The 16,738-nt window shown below is 45.4% G+C and overlaps 1 protein-coding gene across 1 annotated transcript in view; it reads right to left on the minus strand.

Moving 5' to 3' along the window:
* Positions 1-16,738, minus strand: part of SLC4A11 (solute carrier family 4 member 11) — a 134,645-nt gene that overhangs the window by 95,825 nt on the left and 22,082 nt on the right. The gene's annotated exons all lie outside the window — the stretch shown is intronic.

The following is a 16,738-nucleotide window of genomic DNA, read 5'->3' on the forward strand; positions in this document are numbered from 1 at the left end:
CCGGGGCGGGGGCACAGCCGGGTCCTAGCGCCCTCCCAGCCCGACAGCAGGGCAGCTCCACGTGTATTCAAACAAGCAAGGTTTCAGGCTTCAATTCCTTCCCCCCCCCACCCCCGCTGAACTCTGTGCGCTGAGGTTTGATGCTACAGGTGTTGGCAGGTGAGGTTCTGCCTGTGAACTCGCAGCTGGGTGGATGCACCAAGTGGGGGGAAAAAAAAAAAAATCCCACTCCCCTAATAGCAAAGGCTGATGGTAGAATGGCATGGGTTGGAAAGGACCTCAGAAATCATATAGTTCCAACCCACTGCTGCAGACAGGGTTACCAACTGCTAAACCAGACATCAAGCTCATGCTGCCCAGGTCCCATCCATAGCCTTGGGCACCCACAGCTCTGGGCAGCACTGCTGGGGTCTCACCATTCTCTCATTGATAATTTTCCCTCAACACCTAATACAAATCCCCCTTCCTTTAGTTTAAAGGCATCCCCTTTCTCCTATCTCTCTCAGACACATACAGAGTCACTCTCTCTCCTGTTTTAAGCTCCCTTTGGGTACTGGAAGGACACACTGAGGTCTCCCCCCCAAGGCCATCTCCAGGCTGAACACCTCCAACCCTCAGTGCATCCTTATGGCCTCCTCCAGACCCCCTCCCAGCAGCTTCACATCACAAAGTCCTTTTCACCAAGCCACTTCTCTGCCCCTTCAGAACCATCCCAGATACATCCCAAAGGTTCATCTGAGCCCAGAGCAGACAGCCAGGTTTCAAAACAAACCCTTGGAGCACATCAAGCTTCTCTACAAAACCACACAACAAACATTTCTACAACCTTTAAGAACAAAAGCAGGCAAACTTGACTTTGTGATTTATTTATTTTTTTTCCTCATTTGCTGCTACGTTGTTTCCTCACAACCAGAGCAAACCTCAGTGCCTTTTGCCCCAAACCCCTCTCCCAGCAGCATCTGAGTGCCATCACCAGGAGCAAGGAAAGGAATCAGAGAACAGGGACTCAGCCATGAGCTCATTTCATACCTGCAGTGTGAACACCTGCAGGGAAAAAAAAAAGCAGAGATTGAAACCTAACATTTGTGCTGGAATAAAAGCAAGATGGCAAATAGAGGAAAGTTGCACTGTCTCCAGAAGCTGTGCTATATCACCTTAGGATAAATAGCTACGCAGTCACACAAGCTGGATGGTTTTATTGTTTCCCCACCTTTCCTCCCTTTAGGACAGTCAAAGTTCCCACCTTTTGATTGCAGTCAGGAGACAACTGGGAAAAACTATTAAGTGGGTTGCTTTTCTAGAAATCAAAGTCTACTGTATTCCATAGACTTCTAGCTCTTTCCTCCAGCCCCATAGCAGTGAATCATGGGTTGAAAAGGACCATAAACGATCATCTAGTTTCAACCCCCTGCTATGTGCAGAGTCCACCATGAAGACATCAAGACTTGAGTCAGCCAGACTGGTAGGGGAAGGAAACAGGTCCAAAGCTGCAGAAGCTTGGAGAATTCCTCCAAGACACTTATCCTACAGACACAAAGCCAACTGTGGGCAACCGAGCCCAATATTCCTTTCCTTTTATACCTCAGACCTACCATACCTCACCACGAAGAGTTATCATCTAACAGCACGTATCCCTTCCTAGAAATATTACCCCACCACCAGCACAGCTTTCTGGACAATGAACACAGGTATCAGCTTATCTGATTTGATGCGTGGCACCAGAGAAGATATCAGATACCTCCTGTCTGGCACTCTCTGGTCCATCCCAATGGCTCCAGCTTTGTTCTATGCCAGTAGACTCCACCAGCCCAGCTAAGCAGAGTCACCCAGAGGGAGCACGATCCAAGGAGCAGACATTAAACCCAACCCTGAGCCTAAATGAGAAAATAACTTAATGCAAAGACAACTTAAAGTGAAAGTTCGTTTTCCTCGTAGCAAGGTTATTTTTTCCTCAAACATTGGCTTTGAGGAGCTCTTTGTTCCAAGGGTGGCTTGGGGCTGCATTCAGTCCTGACAGATATTGGGCATCTTTGCCTTTTAGTGAGACACTTCCACCAATACCATGGCTTTTGTGGTGGGCTAGCACCAGAGATTACAAGTGTTTGGAGCCTAGAAAGAAAGACTAGGTGGGATCCAAGCATTGCACAGTGACTCCTACCAAGCACCCATGCATGAAGTGGTGCTGGGATTTCCATGCCTGCAACACAGCCAAGACTTGACATAAAAAAAAACTGCTCGTGGAATGAAAATAAAAGGTAAATTAAATACAACCATAACCTGCAGTTCGTGTTGCTTTATCCTGTTTTAATCACACCCTGAACCCCTTCAATCCCTCCTGCAAACTGAAGTGAAACAAGCTGCTTTGCACTAAGCTCCAATGGCACAGCCTGGTCTGACCCCAGCTGCAGGAGAGCAGCTCTGCTTGCAGGACCATGCAATAAATGCTGCAGCACAGCAGAGGGAGCACAGGGTCCTGCTGGAAGCCCCTCTAGGGGAGCAGCAGCCGGATAACATCTCCCTTTTTAACACCTTGATGATGAGGATTTCAGCATCTATCTCAGTGAGTCCTCCAAAACCCTTTGGTCTCAGCCCTGGAGCTGAACACTGCAAATTGCAACCACAGCACTAAGGATCCCACTGCAGGACACGTGTTGGAAGTCACTCTAGCACAACGGTGTGCAGAGATCCATGCTGGGTTGGGGCCCCAGATTTGTTTTCAGAAATCAAGGGGATTCAGTATCAGAGGCCAAGGTGACAAGTGGTCAACAAGAGGTTGAGACACCAAAGCAAGTTGTCTGGCTGCGATCATCATTTCATGCCTGTTCACCAACTGACAGCAAAAGCAAGCAACCAAATTTTCGGCAGGACTGAACTGGTCCCTCCAGATGTGAAGGTGCACATCTCAAATTACCCTGTAAGAGCCAAATCTTTTGCTCTTAGGGTTGTTCTCCCCACCACCACCATCTATATTGGAGATAAGACTTCAGAAGTGGTCACAGAAAAGTAACTCAAGACAAGGCATGAAAGCAGCACAACGTTACTTATTCCTTCATCTCCCTCCTGCAGATCTGTTCTTCTACAGCTTCCCAAGCCCCTCAAGTCTTTTCAGCTCTTCCTCTACAGGTTCTGGAGCTCTATAGGGCAGCAAGGAGCAGAGCTGGCACCCAGCCGGAGAGCTGCTGGGAAGGGCAGGCTCCTGGAGTGCAGATTGCACCCAGATGGTGATTTCCTCCTGGCTCTGGTAGGAGCTGGGGAAAGCAGCCAGCCTAACATGCTCTGCCAGAGGCAGAAACTCCTTGGCAGAAGTCACGCCAGCATGCCCCTTTTATTAGGGCCAACACCATGCAGCCAACTTGCATTGCCACCAATTGCAGGGAGACGCAAGCAGGACCAAGCCATCAAAGATCACAACTGTATTTACTGCAGTGCTTATCCTAAATACAACTCACTTCCCAGGTCCCAAGATATGCATCCTTCAGACTGAGGAAGGTGCTCTCACCATCAGTGTGCTCCAAAGATCTCTTGGAGGAGTTCTCCAGTTAAGCCTCATCTCTACAGGATGAGAAGGGATAAGGATTCCTTTGAAAAGCCTGGATGATCCTGTAAACATGAAGATTCATCTGCCAGCAGAGCTATGGCCAATGATGCTGGGCATGCAATGCTAAAATGTGGCTCACGTGGCGGACACCAACATCACCAGGCTTCTGACTAGGCTGGTAAGCAGAGACAGAACAAATCCTCTTCTTCTTGCCTGGAAGCATAAGGGCCAGAACACTGACTGGGATCTACTTGGCCATACCTGAAAACTGTCTGAACACAGGGTGAGAAAAGCATCCCTTGTTCCCAGGAACAGGGAATGTTCAGGTCTTCCCCATCACAGGGACATCAGAGATGGGAATATCTTTCCAGGCTTCCCCAGGAAAATGTCAAGAATGAACCTAACCTGTGATTCTAAAGCCTAACCTAAGCCTAATCCACACCTTGGAGTCCTACCACACACCAAACACCATCTCAAGACATGGTTTGGTGGTGGGTACACAGTTGGATAAGACATCTTGGAGATCTTTTCCAACCTCGGTGATGCAATGATTCTAAGTCATTCCATCTCTTATAGGAAGGCAGAAGAGCAATAGGCAGGAAGACTCAATATGGTAAAGGAAAGTACGAGCAGAGCAGCTCAAAGAGGTGCAACAGCATGTGAACTTGCAGAATTTCATGCCCCTACAGCTGTGGTTTGTTCTCCAGCACCTGAACACAACTTGCTTGAGAGAAGGACTGGAGCCAGAGTTGGAAGCAATGTTGCTCATGGCTAATCCAGAGAACGGTGCTGCTAAAGGAGTGTGGCACTGAGATCCAGCTCCTACCAGTAAGTGAAGCTCCAATCATCCACTTCAACACCTGAGTGCCAGTTTTAGCTCTCCGTAGCAATTAAAAGGACATCTCCATAGAGCTTGTCAAAGCACAGCATAGTTCATTAACAACAACACACCACATCTCTACCTCTACCATTGCTCTCCAGGCCTCACAGCAGCAGGGAACTTCCCCAAGTATCACCTCAGCTTCCTGCACGTGCCTGAGAACTGACACATCTCATCATTATAGGGCACAGCAGGATAGCTGAGATGCAGCCAGATCTGCAGCCACAGATTACAATATGGAAAAAGATGTTTTTCAGCTCTTTGCTTTCTATGCAGAGAAGATCACGGGAAAAAGGATACCCTGTGAGAGATGTTACAGCTATACAATGAGCCCTGTTAACCAAAGTAGGTCTCAGGCAGAGATAAACACACAAATGCACAGAGCTGCATCTGAATAGCTGAGTTCAGCCTCAGAGCATTAAAAGATTGTTGATTCCAGGAGAGAAGACACTTACCAGCCTTTTTTCTTTTGTGTGTGTGTGCAATTTAAAGAAAAAACCCTCGGTAATCAGTCCAGCCACAGAGAACCCATCCTCCCTTCTGCACCCAGCAGCAACTCAATGTGAATCTTTTCACTGCTCCTGGAGGCAACAGGCTGGTGATAAGGAGTTTAGGTTAGTTATTTTCAGGGCTCAGGACCATCATTTATTTCTAAATCCATTACCCAAGACTCAGCCAAACACATCATGAAGCTCAAAGGACAGACAAGAGCAGCAAATCCAGATGATGCCATATAAAAGAGAAATGAAGAATGATACAACTGAAGGCAACAGATAAACAAGGACACTCAGCAACATCTAAAGGCTTCAATGAGGAATTATCTTCAATCTCAGCTATGCACATCACCAAAGCCCCTTGCCTGCTATCCACTTAGCTCACACTATAATCACAGATGTAAATATATACCTGAAATCTTCATGACCAAGAAGGGAAGGACACCAAGGATTGGTTTCATACCAAGCAAAAGCACACGGGAAACAGGGGAGAAGAACACAAGACAAATGAAGACCAGCATTTCCTGGCCAAAGCCATTTTTTGCAGACTCAGCAGCATCATGGGGACTTGCATGGGGGAACTAAAGCCAGCTAGCTTTAAACAGCCTAAAAACCCCTCTTCTGACAGAAGAAAGGATCATATGCTGCGATGCGGTTCTGAAGATTCTTCACACTTTGGGATGACAACTTTCATCTCCCTGAACAGATACAATTGCTGGCAGCAAACACACAAGAACAGAAAAAAAAACCTCAAGTTCCACAACGGGCTTCAAAGCCCAGTAGTGTTTTACTTGCTGCTGAAACAGATTCACAGTTTGCTATGCTTGTTTAATTTAATTTGAGTTGCATGAAAAGCCTCTTGCTTCTTCCTTGAGGTGCCGCCCTCCCAGCAATGTACAAGTAGCATGCACTCGTTTTCTGCCTTCTGTGATGATTCAGCACCTCCAGCTTTGACACTGCACAGATTGGAGTCAGGCTTGGGTACTTGGGCAGACAATGCAGTAGAAGAGGCATTAAGTTTGCCTAATGCAAGCAGCCAGCAGGAGGTTTGAGCTGAGCACATGAAAGCCATAGAATCACAAAAGCTGGGAAAGATTTCTTAGATCATCAAGTCCAACTTCCTACCTACCACCAATATTGTCTATTAAACCCTTTGAGCCACATCTCCATGGTTCTTGAGCATCTCCAGGGATGCTGACTCCACCACTCATTCCCTGGGCAGCCTCTGCCAGTAAATTACCACTCTTTGGGAGAAGGAATTTTTTCCTAATATCCAAGCTGACCCTCCCCAGCACAACTTGAGGCCATCACCTCTCATCCTATTACTGTTCCTTGGCCTTGAACTCCACCTCTCACAGACAGAAGGTTTGGGTGGTGCTGTGTGGATCCAGGGGCTGGATTTGCAATATTCTATGACTGTGTAACTGATGGATTTTTGCACCTGCTCAGATTTGTGAGCTACCAATTCAACAGAACATCCATTCTTGACAAGACTCCTGTCCTTTAAATACAATAAAATGGAGCTAGAAGCTAGCAGCATCACAAGCCAGAAGGGGAATGATACTATGCAAGATAACTCTCTCATTAGAAAGGGAACATGGCTAAGTAGTTACACCTGGTCCCTATTGGAATTGGAGAGCCTCCTGGCCAACCAAATACAGGATTTCATGGTGATCTGAAGACCCCATCAGCTATAGCTTTGGGTTTTAACAATGTGCTTTCACAAACACGATCAGACTAAGCCAAGATAATTAGCAAGATAATTCTCACCCTTGGACAGACCAATACACAGCTTTGCATCCTCACCGCCAGCACAAACACAGCTTTCGGGCTGCAATTAATAAACAAGGGGATCCATTTTTTCCCCACTGTTAAGAAAAAGCCCCCCACCACAGGAGCTACTAAAGCACCTCAATGGCACTATTAGCTGTTAAAAGAGTTTTGTCCTATTAAAATTTGTTAGGAACACAATCAAACGTAGAGCTGTATGGCTTGCAGTCTCCTCTTTCTGTTAGGGAATGAAGGTGCTCTTTGGTTACCAACAGGACACACATCAGGAGGTGTTAGCTTTAGCCCTGAGCAGTCAGGTAGCATTCACATCCTTAAAAGTTGCTCGAGTTTTAATTAAAACCAATCCTGTTCCAGCCCTATAAATATAGAATATAATTCTCCCATTTACAAGTGAGCCTTTCAGAGCTAATTAGAGCATGAAAGCAGTAGTGGGATGCACACATACCAAAGTGCAGACGGTTAAAATTGTGCTCTTGTTACTCAAAAGCTTAAATCATTTGCTGATGATCAGGGCCATAAAAGACTACACAAGCCACTGCCAGAAGATACAGCCACAGCTTTGCCTTATTTCCACACACAGGTAGGAAATGTGGATGCAGAGGGACCATCAGCTACTGTGATTCAGGATGCCTGTAGTCCTTGCCACCAGTTCATCATAAGCACTAGTTGCACCTCTCAACAGCAAAGTCAAGATTTTGTAATCTAACTCCCATACAAAGTTACCCTCCCTACTGCCAGATTAAACAAAACCAAGCTCTTTGGATGTTAAAAAGCCCAGCTGACCCAAATATGTGAGCTATTAGATAGCATTTGTTCTTTAAAACTAGTTTAGACCAGTAGCATTCCCACTGCTTGGAGAACTGGATAAATAAAACCCTTAATGCCATTAGGGAGCAGCTCAGCAACAATGAGTTTCTGCATTGAATGCTATACATTAATGCCATCAAGGCCTTGTCTTTCTATGAATAGTGACAAAGCCAAGCAGAAAAAATAATAGCTATTTGCAATGACTGTAGGACTTACATAGTTGTATAGTTCTGCACAGTTGCAGAAGAGAACTTCTGGTTGTTAAAGCAAAAGTCACATTGCATCTTGGTGCATCAGCTCAAAGCTCTGTTTCGGTAGGTTTTCATCTCCCCCTTCCAAGGGCTGCCACATAATTCCATTTTCCATAGGAAGGCTGTCTTCATTCTCAAGAACACAATCATGTGATGAATGGTATGTGTAAGGCTGCTTTACACAACCCTTCATAAGAACACCAGGTTTCAGGGCTATCTGAAGCCTTCTGCCTTTCTTTTCAGTCTTTGTAAGGCAGAAGGAAAATATTTAATCCTTTAGTAACCAAACACCACCCTTGAAGTCACCAGGCAGTCTACAAGGGGTTCGAGGAGAAGCTCTTCCATGAAAGCTTCCAGGCAGACTGATAGACTGGCATGTTTTACATCATCTCTTTTGTGGGTTACATTTGTCCTATTCATAATCAAGCAGCTTGATTTAACAGCCAGCATATCAAGAAATAGAGCTCCATTGCTTGGCATTAAATGTTGGGCAGGTAGACTCAAAGCCTGCAATTGGAAACGCTCACTCCACCACTGTTGGCAGAATCAAACAGGATCCTCAGAGCAAACAATAAAATGATTAAGGTTTCTCAGAAAACTGACCTGTGACGAAAGCAATTGTGGATAGGCTTCAAGACAGGGGAACTGGAAAAGAACAGAATAAATCCAAGCAAGGTAATTTTGGCTGACTAGCAGGAAAGTTTTCAATGATGAAGCCAGTTAGCCTGCAATCTAGCTATCTTCTCCCAGGAGATTTTTATTCCTGCACAAGCTGGAAAAAACCCAAAGGCTGCCATATAGCAAACAAGCTCTTTTTGTTGGTTTTTTTTTTTTTTTTTGAACAGCAGAGTTGGAAGGAAAACAACTGGTTCTTATCTCTGAATTCAGTATCTTACCTCAAGTTCTGTGCCAGAACATAAAGTTACTTCCTCGTGACAGGAAAGATCTTCCCATCTCATGGGATGCAAGATACTCAATGTAGGATTCATCCCTGAACCTGGTGTCTGCACCCTATATAGTCATGTTCAGATGCACAAACACTTCAAGGCAAGTTTAAATTCTGCCAATAACAGCTTTTCTTACCCCATCAAGAGTCTGTAACCCATCCAGATCGTTTCAACACTTCACCAATGTGAAAGGGCACATTCAGCCCCAGTGCACAACACTCAAGCTACAAAATATCTGGCCAAGCTTGGAAGCCACAACCTGTTTCTGGGACCTTACCACCTACTTTTCATTTGTTTTAAGATAGTTCAGCCCTACTCCACATTTTTCCCTGCTCTTGCCTCATTCTTCATGTGAGATTGCAGAATCAAGCTTTATGCCCCCAACTTGGCCCTTATTTTGTTTGAGAGCTGCATTCAGAAACATTCACCATGATAGACACGCATACATCAAGTTGCAGAGCCTGTTCTGCAGACAGCTGCAATTACAACACTTCTCCTCCATCCTTTGCTCCCAGATTTTTTGGGTATCCTAACTGAAAGATAATTAATAGACTTTGAAAGCCACCTACAGAAGTGCTGGCACACCACCATCCATTCAGATGGCTTCCTCCTGCAGACAGACTGGCTCCTGGCTGGGGATCCTCAGGAAGTAGATAGAAAAGACTGAAATTAAGGCTGAGAGTAGCCTAAGAGTAATTTCCTTCTCTGGGGAGCTCCCACATGCCCTGCCCTTTTACCAGCAAGCAAGAAGGTCCTGAAGTCCAAGGATGTGGCAAGTGATTGCACTGAGAGCTTGGATAGAACATCTGGAAAACAACTCCTTTGCAGCAAGACACTGTATGGTCACCCAAAACCAAGAAAAGTCCACAAAATTTCAACCAGTTTGAAGTAGTCAGAAAGATCAGCCCATAGGCTTTTCATTTCTGATCTATCAGCACCAGGACAGCCAGATCTAGAGCTCTGCTTACGGACAAAGAGTTTTCCCATGTACTGCCTTCACATTAGATACAGAACTACCATTTGGCCTCCGACTGAATTACCCAATATTGTTGGCAGACTGAAGGGTTTACTCAAATACTGGAGAGAAATCATGTATGTTCAACCTTCTGAAGACTTATAGAACCTGAGAACACTCCTACAGACAGATATAAAGGCACACAGCTAGATTCAACAGAACGTTTTTACAGCCTGGGAAACCAGAAAGTGGTTTGATTTTGGAAACATTTGAGTTCAGAGCTAGAAACAGCTCCTCCATTCACAGTATTTTTCTCCTGAAAACCTGCTTGTCACTTCTTGGCTTTCTGCAAGAAAGTACCATTATTTTGTCTCTGAATATTGAGATCTTGAACTAGAGGTCAGCTTGGAAACAAATGAGGATTAGGGTCATGGAGTTGACATAATTAAACCAACTAATGCACAATACCTGCTGGACAGAGGATGTCCTTAAGTGAACAAGTTTACTGTAATTTATTTGTATTTTAGGCTTTAGAGGAAGAAGGAAAACGATTCATCTCCAAATGCAGCAAATGACCTCCCATCCCCTTCTAGGTACCCAACATGTCAATGCACAAAAGACCTCATCAAACAAATAACCACTCCCAAGCAGTAATATTACAGATATATTTGCCTTCATATCAATGTGCCAAGCATTAAGCAGCTAGCATGGCTCTTCTCCAAAGCACTGTAAACGCATTTATTTCAGTATACACATTATCTCCTTGGCCATACAGTTATTACAACAGTCAACATAAGCTTTGTTCCCTCAAATCTCTCACTTTCAGCCCAAGCTACAAACAAGTTCTGTAATGCTGTCAGCTGGTGAAAACAGAAGGAAGCAAATCAAGGCAGCACTGAGTGAGGATGACTTGGGTAGATTGCTGCTCTTGCACAGTTCTGTTTTCAGCTTAGAGACATAAAAGCAGATGCCTACAGTGCATCTGAATAGAGGACTTGCCTGCCATTACAAGTATTTTATTGACTAGATACTAGAAAAGGAAACAGCAGTCAACTCCATCCATCTTCTGCCAATAAGTGCCCCAGGGCTCCCTTAGCTTGCTCAGGCTATTTTAATGATTGCTGCCAGAATTATCACGGTCAACATACTTTACTGTACTCTGAGGCAATGCTATGAACATCACTAAGCACTGGGAGCCCAGTTGGGATCATGATTTGTTGAGGAATAGCTCCCCAGGCCTCTTGCCTCTTCCCAAGTATAAAGGAGTCAGAACACCACAGTTTGGGACTAAAATGTCCATCTTAGTCCACAATTATAAGTGGTCTTGTTAGCACAAAAAAAGATCCTCACTGAAGGGTTAACCCAATCTTGCTACCCACCTCTAAACAGCCCACCTACACATTGTCTCTCTGGTTTCTGTAACCCAACAGCAGATGGAGAAGCTATTTAAGTCCAGATTTGTGCTTTTCCACACCAGAGACATGCTGGCTCTGCCTCAGTACCAAAAATCACTGTAGGTTTCAAACTCTACCAAAAAAAAAAGCAGGTAAATTACATCTGACAATCCTTGAGAAATTCAAAGCCTGTTGTCTTGTCCTTTATTGCCCAAGCTGAGTTCCAGCTCACAATTGTTTAACAACTGGCAGCTGATGTTAGTGCACATCAGGCTTATCACTGCCTAGATCTAGTGTGGATTGAGTCAGACTGCTTTCAGCTTCACTCATGAAAGACACCGAAGTCACTAAATAGCATTGTCCCAATTCTAAACAGCATATTCAAGTACTGAGAATACCATCCTAACCAGATTCAAGGCAATTATCTGTCTTTCTGAAAGATGAGGTTAAGTCATCCTCTTCATTTCCACCAGAAATGCTGAGGTCATCAACAAGCAATAGAAACTGTGGGGAAGCAGTTCAGCAAGTCCTGTGAAAAACTTAAGGAAAATTAGTAATAACTGGAGAAGAGATCACGATGCAAACAGAAAAGCCCATCTTACACCACCCATACACAGGGCTTCTGGCAATACTTCCTACAAAGACACCGTGTTCATGTTTTAGTCCTGCAGAGAAAAGTAGGCAAACCCTGGGGCACTCTTACTGCTGATACCTTTGAACATAAGGGGAACTGTTGGGGATGTTTATGGGGCAAAGCAGAATTGCCTTTTCAGCTCTTTTCATGAACCAACAAAATCTGCATCCAGTAAAGCAGATACATAGGAGAGAGCTTTAGCACCAGCAGAGGAGTCTGGGAAGACCTCACAGGACTTCTTGAGCCTCCAACAGGTCTGATGACCGAGGCCTTCCAGTGTTGGGTGTCCACACTTCACAGCCTACAGCATCCTCCAAAGAAGGGGTCATCACTCTTTGATGCTACCTGTGCTTCAGCACCTCTAAAATCCTGCAGCATGGAAACTCTTCTTGTAACAATATGCTTCCTGAACCAATACTCACACACCTTCGTTCAGTTTCTTTAGTGACCGTCTCCAGCTTAGAAGAAAGTTAATCACTCACTATTCCTTGCACATAACCCATTTTTTAAGGCTCTTTTTTGCCTTTCTGGTCCCACCACCAATGCACATGGCTGCTGGAGGGGCAAGCACAGGCACCACTGCATTTTGGAGCACTGTATGTTAAGGCAGACAAGCCAGGTTCACAGAATGAAGGGAGCAAAAAGATGAAGACACTTCCCCTGGACTCCAAGAAATAAGTGCTTTTCCTCCCCTATCATCTGGGTAAGCCACAAATTTTTCACTCCATTTCCAAGAAGCCCCAAGTCACAGAAAGATCATACCATAGGAAGCCATTCAGACCTCCAGTAGCTTTGAAACAGAATTAGCCATAGCCTGAAGGAATACAACTTTGATAAGCAGAGGTAGGCTAAAGCAAGCTGGACTCAGTAACACATTCCCATTCCACTTCCCTTTGTGATCTGTCCTCTGGTAATGATTCTGGACACAGGTTTGATGAAGCCTGACTTGGTTAACAGTTGTGAATAGCAGCAACACAGAACCAAAAAGTTGAGTGGTAAGTAGTTGTCCACTGATTATCCTAGCAGAACAATTCCTGCTAACACAAGCCTTCCAGAAATTGGGTTATTGTTGAGGCAGTAACACCTGTGCCCCAACGTGAGGTGATTTGCACAGCAACCACAGCAGCTTGGTAACATTTTTTGGAAGGTACAAAACATGGCAGCCCACATGAACAGAACTGAGAACTCCGGGGGAAGCAACTGAGAAGCTTTGAAGTGGCTTTCTTCAGATAAATGCTTCCCAGTCATGTTGAGATGCATACAGACTACCACGCAACCTTCCCTAGTAACAGGCTGTGCATACAAGTAGGTTCACAACACAAGAATCAACAAGTTTTCCCACTCTGTACATTTCCCTAGCTTTACAGCATGAACTTGCACGTGTGCTGGAACAAGACTGTGCCCCCAGAGTGGTCTTTCTACTTGCCAGACTGTTGTGCAAATGGAAGATGAGTACTGTGTCCTACCAGTGGCTGGAGATGTGTACCCAAGAGACCTAAAGGCTGCCAAGGGTCTTCTTAACAAGACTAGAATAATAGAATCATAGAATACCCCAAGTTGGAAGGGACTCACAAGGAGCAATCAGGAGTTTTGCTTGATATCTCAAGAATGCAATTCGTTGGCGCAACCTCAAGAAGGGTAAAAGCAACCCTTTTCTGTACACGTCCTTCAGAGCCAGTTCTGAGAACTGGAAGTTCACGATGCATCTGAGACCAGCAGGACATGAGCGGGCTCCTAGTACTCCTCACCACCAATGCTCCTGAGAGCTGTTGAGGGTTGTGAACACCAGACACTGCCAACACTGCCTGCTTCCCTCTTTGCTGTGCTACGGAGAATGAAGCTGTGACTCCAACAGAGCTGCTACAGGACAAGCTCAGGAGCTCTCCAGGGTATCCTCAGAGCCCTCCTCCCTCTTGCTTCACATGCATAGAGAGCAAAACATCCCTGACCACATCCCAGCACATGGCACCTTACCTAACCTATAAGGCATTCACCACACAGATGCACTCAATTTCCCATATTCAGATCAGCAGTGTTGAGTGCTAATAACGAGTTATGAAGCAACAGCAGTCACCTTGCACTAGTAGAAGCTTTCACCATTTGCTTCACAGCCCACTCAAGACTACTTCTTCCAAGGGGAAGGCAGAAATACACTAACCAAGCAGACTATCTCAGGCTGACTTTGCCTCTAGCCTTTCCACCTGAGGCCAATACCATTTACCAGCCCCACCATTCCCATCCTGCCTGCCACTGTGGAGGAGGCAGCCCACAACCACAACCCACACCCAGCTTGCAGCCACTTTACCTCCAGCAGACTCATCTCTTCATCCCAGCTCAGAGGGATGAAGGGGTTGTTCCCCTTCCACACCAGTCAAAACACAGAACAAAGGTTGGAAAGGGTGTCTAAGACCATCAAATCCAACCACCAACCCATTCCCACTAACTACGTCCCTCAGTGCCACATCTCCACAGTTCTTGAACACCTTCAGTGAGGGTAACTCCATTGTTCCCCTGGGCAGCCTACTCCCAATGTCTGATCACTCTGAGAAGAAACTTTAAGTTCAATTTGATCCTTCCCTGGCACAACTTAAGGCCATTACATGAGTTACACAGGGCCAGACTGCATAGCTCATCCAAAGACAGCTAAGAAAGAGGTGCAGGAAGGACTCCCTCCCCCACCTCCAAAAGCAGCTCAAGGGGAAGTTTCCTTGCTCAACAGCTTCCTGGCCATGCAGGGGCAGTTGTTTGTGCTGTCAGCCCTGGCCAGGGGAATGCTGCAGCATTTTGGTTCAGCTTGCATTAATTACCCATGGCAGGAATAGCTCCAGGGCTGTCATGCAGCAAAGCAAAACCACGAGAGTGGTAAGAACACTCGAAAGAGTGACTAGGACTTTCAGCATCTCCTGGGGAGGAGCCCCAGCTGTTTTTTTACTCCTTCTCTGCTAGCCTCAAAGAAAAAAAAATGGTTGGAAACAGAGCCATAGATGCAGCAGCTTGCCTGGGTTCAAGATGTGAATAGAACAGCGAGAGCAAAGCTTTGTTCCACTCTATGCCACACGTGCATCTGGGTGATCCTTCCCCAAATCCTCACACAGATAAGCTCAATTCCCCTCATCTCTGCCCTTTATCACTCACAGAGGGAACTGCTGCTGGGACAAGGCCCATCTCTGCCAGCAGCAGCAGGGAAGAAAGCCACAGTTGAGAACAGCACATTCACTTGGAGCCTCCTGGCCTTTGGGGGGGTAAAAAAAAAAAAAAATTAAAAAAAAATAGGAATTGTATGCAAGAAGTGCTGTGTTTTATTACCGAATGAGTTGGCCCATAAGGCAGATCCCAATTAAGGGTGTCACTTCTGAGTGCCGTAATATTCCCAGTGCAAACACAGCCTGCTCACATCATTCAGTTCTTAGAAATATTGAGGCAGGAGGCATGGCCTTTGAGGGTTACTCTCTAGGTTTTCAGCCATCTAGACAAAGGCAGAGGCACACAAAGCTCTTATATCTGCTGCTCTTGTGTGTACATTCTCACAGTTGTAGACCTGTAATAGGCTTTCTTTAGCTGGCCAAAAAATAGTTTGGGCAAGATCCCTGAGAGATATTGGAGATAAAAGAGACCTAAGCAGGTGTAGACAGAAGCAAGAGCTCTGCAGCTCTGCCACCAATTCCTCTTCATTCAAAACCACTCTATGTATATAGCTCAGGTTTTGGAGCCTTTAACCCAACAGCACTGCATGATGCCTCTTGGGCTTCTCCTTTTCTCTTGCACAACCAGGGCCAACTATAGACTTAGTGATCTCAGTGGTCTTTCCAACCTTAATGAATCTAAGTGTGTTACACCCAGCTCCCTCTGGCCACACCATCCTGACATGCATCCTTGCTCCTAAGGTATGAGGTGGCCAAAGCCAAGGCATCCACAGCAATTTCAATAGGCATCTGGACTTTGATGCACACTATAGCAAGGCCACACATGATAAACATCTTGAATTTGTCAAAATGGACTTGAATACAACTGAAAAAAAAAAACAAAACAGTGAAACATAAGGAGAAACAGAAGATTTTCTCCTTATAAAGAGGCACCCTGCAATACCCCAAGAAAGTCACCATTTAACAAATGCATTTCCACTTTTCACCCAATGTGGTCAACTCTTCCGTGCCAAATTGTTTTTGTGCTACAAAGTTAACTCTTCCAGACAAAAGAGGGAACAGTGAGTGGGCTACGACTTCCTTCTGTTAAGTCATTTAACAAGAAAGGAAACCCCAGCAGAATACACAGCACAGCATGTCCTGCTTTGTCCCACACCGTAGGATTCCTGTTCTACACATCTTGAATTTGACTGAATTCAATTGCAGAGCTCTGCTTTTCCCCCCCCCCCCCCCAAAAGAACATTTCAGAGAGCTGCCATGTCCCCAGAAAGGCCTCCTGACACTCAAAGGCACTCATGCTGGGACATCATATTTTACAGCCAGAAAAGCTATGAACCGCTTGCTGAGAACACCGACCACCATGCAACAAATGAGGTCCAGAATAGGTATGCATGGTCTACTCTGCTCAGTTCTGGCTAGCACTCCTCTTGGCTTTGCTCTGACATTTGTTGCTTCATAGTGAAGTCTCCTGTGACATTACACATGATTTAAGCCTCTCAACCTCGCCAACCTCACACATCATTAACCCAGTCACTTCTCGTGCCACCTCCACACCACTACCTTAGCCTACAGGCTCGCAGCAGGACTTGGCCATCAAACCCATAAGCAAGATGACTTGACAAAAAGCTGTCTGAATTGGGCCTGAACTCTCAACATTTCAGATTACAGAGGAGTAAGTTCTGAATTTTTTCCACACACTCCAAGTTGAAAGTCCCTCAGATGCGAATCTGAACGTTCAGCCAGAAAGTTGCCAGAGGCTAAGTCGAGAAGTCTCTCAGATCTACTACAAATTGCCACACAGTGTGACCCAAGAGAGAGTCTTAAGAGATTAAACACTGCGTCTCTGAAAAAGGGACATCCTGGTTCTCACAGGAGATGTTTATCCCAAGGGTTAATTTCAGATG

The sequence above is a fragment of the Phasianus colchicus genome, chromosome 4 (assembly GCF_987193195.1).
Source record: "Phasianus colchicus chromosome 4, bPhaCol1.hap1.1, whole genome shotgun sequence".
Classification (NCBI taxonomy): Eukaryota; Metazoa; Chordata; class Aves; order Galliformes; family Phasianidae; genus Phasianus; species Phasianus colchicus.